Source organism: Mus caroli, unplaced genomic scaffold, assembly GCF_978045245.1.
Source record: "Mus caroli unplaced genomic scaffold, Mus_caroli_1 scaffold_4, whole genome shotgun sequence".
Lineage (NCBI taxonomy): Eukaryota > Metazoa > Chordata > Mammalia > Rodentia > Muridae > Mus > Mus caroli.
The window spans coordinates 103,220,384-103,226,404 of NW_028227259.1; the positions used below are offsets into that span (position 1 = coordinate 103,220,384).

The window sequence follows — 6,021 nt, forward strand, 5'->3', positions numbered from 1 at the left end:
CATCTAGAGGACCAGACTTCTGTTCCCAGCACCCACACAGATAGCTCACCACTAGTTGTAACTTAAGCTCCGGGGGCTCTGGTGCCCTCTTCTGGCCTCTGTGAGCACCACACGCATATGGCACACAATGCGCACAGATACACACACATGTACATAAATAAAAATAAATTTGAATTTTTTCTTTTAAAAAATCTGTGTTTAATGTTGTTAGGAACAAAGTAAACTCGGGGGATTGGGGGGGGGAGTGGTATATAGGCTTTTCTGTACTTTTCTCTAAACCTAAAACTGTTACCAAGTACAGCGTCTATTACTTAGAACACTTACTTTGAAATACATGCAAGAAAACCTAAAGCCGAGCTCACTGAGAAAATAGGCTAAAGGGATGATGGGCGGAAGGAAAGTAATGAGTAACAAGCTAAAAAGGAGGAATCTGCTGGAGTAAGGAACTGAAAATGCACATGCCTTATTATGGTATCTGGGTTTTAATGCAAGCCAAGTTCTTTTTCAAGCTGTATAGTCATAGCTGTCCTTTAGAAGATAATGCCCCTGGAATAACCATGAAATCAAAGGAAGAAAACTGGGGGGGGGGCGTAAAACAAAGGCGGTGGAACCCATCCGAGTGAGAAGTGCTTACGAGATTAGAGCCAGCCCAGAGCCTCAAACCTATTCTCCTGGCTCAGACTTCTTGAACTAGGGAGAATACAGACCATCTCCATGGTAACCAGGAAGAGAAAAACATTACTACAGAAGTGATGGTTACAGGTAACTGCAATTTCCTCTCCTTCCATAAATCATGAAAAGCAGAATAGATTATTTTTATCATATTGGCAGTTCAGCTTGAAGTTGGAGGAGGGGATTGTACTTAGAGGGGGGGAGGGAGGAGGGGATTGTGCTGGCTTCCTTAGATAAAATTCTAAAGTTATATGAAAATGATACACAGCTCTATGATACTGCCACTTGCCTGTCTCTCCAGAGCTCTTTTAGAAAATAAGTAACCATCACAGAGTTTCTAAACCCCTGCTTCTTTCCCTCCAAACACCCATACAGAGTCGACCCTGTGAGAAAAAGCCAAGTCTCCTATCAGTGCTACATTTACAAGCTTCTTTTCACATGCTGCCCTGTGACTGTGGACGTGGGACTCAGCTTGAAATCGGCTGCTGTTTTATCTGTGCACAGCATCTTGAAATTGAGAATGCCTTCCTCTCAACTCGCAACCATGTGAGCCTGTCACACCACTGGAAGCTCTCTGTGGAAGAGTCCACCCCCAGCAGAAGTCACATCCTGAAATTTATGAACACTATGTATTCTATATGTAAAAAAGTTCAGTAGCCCTCCATTCAGCTCCTTTGGTGGGGTGGGAATATTGCACACGCACATAAACCATCAAGGCAGACATGTGGGCTGGCATGCACAAATCAGGACATTATAGCTGATGGAACTTGATGGGGAGAAAGAGAGTAAGGACCTCATGCTCGCTCACCTTGTGGCAACCAGATGAGAGGCGGTGCCATTAGCCGGAATGAGGAGCAGATTGGGGAGACAGAGCACCAGTTTAATTCTGGACATGCTCAGAACGAGAGAAGTGTGTACATTTCAAGCACAGACGTGCAATAAACAGTAATAAATAAGGGGCTGGAAAGTCAAAGGCAAGGAAGAACCTAAGACTCGTCACAGTGGTTGACAGATGAGTGGAAACTGAGGAAGCTCCCGGTTCAGTGACAGGCCAGGAACAGCAGCATGAAAATCTGACTCTTAGATTGGAAAGAAAGGAGCTGTGGTAAGGAGCTAAAGTGAGGAGGGATAGCCACACACAGGACTGCAGGCAACGGAGGAGAGCCGGCAGCAGGTGACGTGAGTTTCCCCAAGGAAGAGCACGTAGAACAAGGAGAACCGGGCCACCAGACAGAAGGACTGGTAAAGCTGAAGCAGGTTCAAAACCCATGGAAATCTCATAACTGAGAATGGTAGGCGTTAGAATCAGCTCCTGGTCAGAATACCTGGCCTAGAACCTGTGACCAGGACACACAAGAGCACATCCATTTTATTTTTTTGGCCCCGGACAAAGAGCCAGGCCTGAAAATATACATTCATTCATGGACTGAACAGGATACCTACATCAAGCATATGTATCATATTATATTCTATGACCTGTCATATAGTAACAATGAAAAACAACACCATGAATTTGAAGGAGAGCAGGAGGGGTAGATGGAAATTTCCGGAGGGAGAAAAAGGAAGAAATGTTGTGATTATTTTATGATCTCACATTTTTAAAAAATTAATTTAAAATATAGAGGCAGTTGAGAATCAAATTGCACACGAGACAATGGAGCAAGTCCATCCCAATGTTTTAATCTTGGGCTGGTTAGAAGAAAGCGTGACTTCCATTCTGTGTCATCCATTCATTTGGTGATACATGTTCCATGGAGCACCATCTATAGTGACCCTCCATGACACCAGCAGAAGGAGGGAGGAGTCACACAGAAGGAGCCTTGTGGAGACAGAAGATGTCCTGAGTTGGCCATGGGCCAGTAAGAGGGAGAAGCCTATGCAAAGAGAAGAAGTCAGCCTGAGAGTCTACCTTAACACCAATCAGAATGGCTAAGATCAAAATCTCAAGGGGCAGCACATGCTGGTAAGAATGTAGAGAAAGGGGAACACTCCTCCATTGCTGGTGGGATTGCAAATTGGTGTGGCCACTCTGAAAATCAGTCTGGCGGTTTCTCAGAAAATTGGAAATAGTTCTACCTAAAGACTCAGATATATCACTCCTTGGCATATACCCAAAAGTCGATCCACTATACCCAATGACATATTCATAACAGCTTTATTCTTAATAGCAAGAAACTGAAAACAACCCAGATGTCCCTCAACTGAGGAATGAATACAGAAAATGTGTGGTGTTTACACAATGGAATACTATTCAGCTATTAAAAACAAGGACACAATGAATTTTGCAGGCAAATGGATGGAACTGGAAAATATCATCCTCAGTGAGGTATCTCAGACCCAAAAGGACAGGCACAGTATGTACTCACTGATATGTGGATATTAGCCATAAAGTACAGAATACCCATGACACCCCACAGACCCAAAGCAGTTAAACAAGAAGGAAGGCCCAAGCAAGAATTCTTGAATCACACTTAGAAAGGAAAAGAAAATAGGAGGCCTAGAGAGGAAGGGAACCCGGTGGGAAATGGGAGGATGGAGGAGGGGAATGGGAAAGCAGGATCAGGTGTGGGGAAAGACAGGACAGAGCCCAGAGGGCCAGGATAATGAATGAAAATCTCCAGCTGGAGTGGAAGATTTCTAGGAATTCTCAGATACCTGGGATACAGGGCAGTGGGGATATAGAACCTAAAGAGGCCACCACCTGTAGCCAGACAGGATCACGAGGGAAGGGATAAGGACATGAACGCTTCACAAAACTTTTGACCCAAAATTTGTCCTGTCTAAAAGAAATGCTGGGATGGAGCAGAGACGGAAGAAAAGGCCAACCAATAACTGGTCCAACTCAGCCCATCCCTTAGGAAAGCACCAATCCCGGACATTATTAATGACATTCTGTTAAGCTTGCAGGCAGGAGTCTAGCATAACTGTCCTCTGAGAGCCTCCCCCAGCAGCAGATGGAGGTCAGGGACACTTAAGGAAGAGTTCAGGATGGGGGTGGGGGGTGGCTGAAGGCCCTGAAGGGGAAAGGAACTTCAAAGGAATATCAACCAACTCAACTAACCTGGACTCCTGGGAGCTCTCGGAGACTGAACCACCAATCAAAGAACACACATGGGCTAGAACAAGGCCCCCTTGCACATATGTAGCAGACAGGCAGCTCAGTCTCCATAGCTGCCTTGTCTAGCCTCAGTGAGAGAGGATGTCCTTAATCTAGCAAAGACTTAATGTACCAGGGTGGAGGAATACCCAGAGGAGCCCACTCTCTCACAGGAGGGGGCAGGGGGGCTGGAGGGAGAGACTCTGTGAGGGAGGGACTGGGAGGAGAAGCAGTGTTTGGGATGTAAATACATAAATTAATAAAAAAAAAAATTAAGTCAGGCCAATTCTGCAGAGGTAAGACTTGAATTCACATGATTAGACGAGACCATGAAGAAAGATAAGAAATACCTACATTGCCGAGTGTGGACCTGCCATACCTGTGAAAATATAATTTGGGGTGGGGTAGTAAAAAAGGAAAAGGATAAGGAAACATTGTCGGAATGGCAGAAGTCTGCTAGACAGCTTGGAAATAGACATTTCGAGCAGGCCACAGCTCAAATCCCAAATGTGTCAAAGGAAGGGAGATCAGAGGGAAAGCACAGAAGAGGTTAGCCATTTCAGTAGACTGAAGAAGAAAGTCCTCATTTAAAAGTCCCATAGAAAGAGCTGAAGCCAGAGTTGGGACTTTTGGATAATATTAAAGAAGTATGCAGAGAATTTTTACAATAGTAGAAATAAGAGTACTGATAAGCCCAAGAAAACGAGCCGAGGAAACTGGAGAAAATGAAAACATAGGAAAAGGGGATAATTGGGAAACAGGGAGAAATCAGACAACAGGAGACTACAGGGCTCAGCCAACAGGCAGGCAGCATGTGCCTTCTTTCCCTGTGATGAGAGTTCTCACTTGCATCCTGTGAAGACAGAGGCCCAGAGTCAAGGACTGTTAAAAGCTGGGTTCACAGGTACCACCTTTGCAATTTGTTTATTCTTAGTTATGGCCTGTTGCGAAGGAGAGTCCAGTCTAGTTCTCCAGAGAGAATTCTTCACCCCATCACCTCACTAGCCCGGTGTGCAAAACGCAACAGGAACCTGAGTAGCAGCTGTTGTCTACTCTGTGGGATGATCGCCTTCTCTGTGAGCTAAATAGAAACTTGCAAAGAAGAGAAACGGTTTCTAAGGCGCTTGTGCATGGGGGTGTGGCAGGGAGCAGGTGGATGTTGCATTCTCTTTAAGGAAAATAAAAGCCCCTTTCCTATTGAACTTTGGAAACAAGCATGCTAAAAGCTAGGGTCATCCTTTCTCATGGGCCCCTGAGCTGGTTCGGTTCTCAGCTCTGGCCTCCCTGCTCTGCCTACGTGCTCAACTCTCCTACTTACACTTGAAACCTATTTCTTTTTCTTTGCTCTCTTCGCTTCTTCACGAAGATGTGCAGAACTGTGCAAGCGCCTCGGGGTGCTAAGTGACAAGAAGACACCCAAACAAGTTTACAAGCACTTGTAAACGTCCTTGCAGGAGTCTTGTGTGCCCAATCAGCTATTCAGACTTTGGAGAACTAAGCCAGGACGGCACACCGTGACAGCGCCCCTGAGCCCCCAGCCCCAGCAGAGGCCAAAGGACACTGCAGCCACACTGCGCTCTAAATCCAACTGCTGTATGGAGCCACCCGCGCCACAAGGAGAGAACGAAACGCGTCCACATGTCCGCATGCAAGCAGCACGAGAGACCGGCTGGGTGTGGGAGAAGTGCACACCGCGCAACGCACGCCCAGTGGCACCCGCGTGTCCCCACTCCCGTCCCTGGTCGCGAGCCCCACGGGTGCCCGAGCCCCCCAGCCTCACCAGGCCGCCGGGTAACTTTCCAGGTGCGCAGCTCGTCCCCTCCGCGCGGCCGCAGTGTCTTGGCGTCCTTCGCCACGCCGCCCCTCTGCGGCCCCGGCCGGGCTCAGCTCAGCTCTGCCCCGCCGCGCCGTGCGCACCGTGCGGGGTCCGGGCTGCTGGCGGGCGCCGCCGCTCGCGCTGCGTGGGAGCCGGGACGCGGCGGGCGCGCTGCGGGAGGGAGCTGCGGCGACGTGGGTGCTGCCGCCTGGCTGCTCTGCGGGGGCCGCCGCGAGAAGGAGGCGCGCCGGAGGGAGGAGGGAGTTCGGAGGAGAGGAGGGACGGAGGAGGGCGGGGGTCAGCCCGGGGTGGCGTGGGAGAGCCCGGAGCCCGCTTCCTTGAAGGTGGGGTCACCCGCGCCGGCGCGAACCTGTACTCCGGAGCCGGCCTGCGGCGACGGCGACAGTCTGCACTTTATACCCCGAACCTCCGGCGT

At 48.7% G+C, this 6,021-nt stretch overlaps 1 protein-coding gene across 1 annotated transcript in view; it reads right to left on the bottom strand.

The window, feature by feature from the left end:
* Prkg2 (protein kinase cGMP-dependent 2) overlaps window positions 1-5,608 on the bottom strand; it is a 108,999-nt gene extending 103,391 nt beyond the window's left edge. Inside the window, exon 1 of the mRNA XM_021162709.2 lies at window positions 5,550-5,608. The gene's annotated coding sequence lies outside the window, so the exon portion shown is untranslated. The remainder of the gene's footprint in view (window positions 1-5,549) is intronic.
* Window positions 5,609-6,021: the final 413 nt, after the last annotated feature.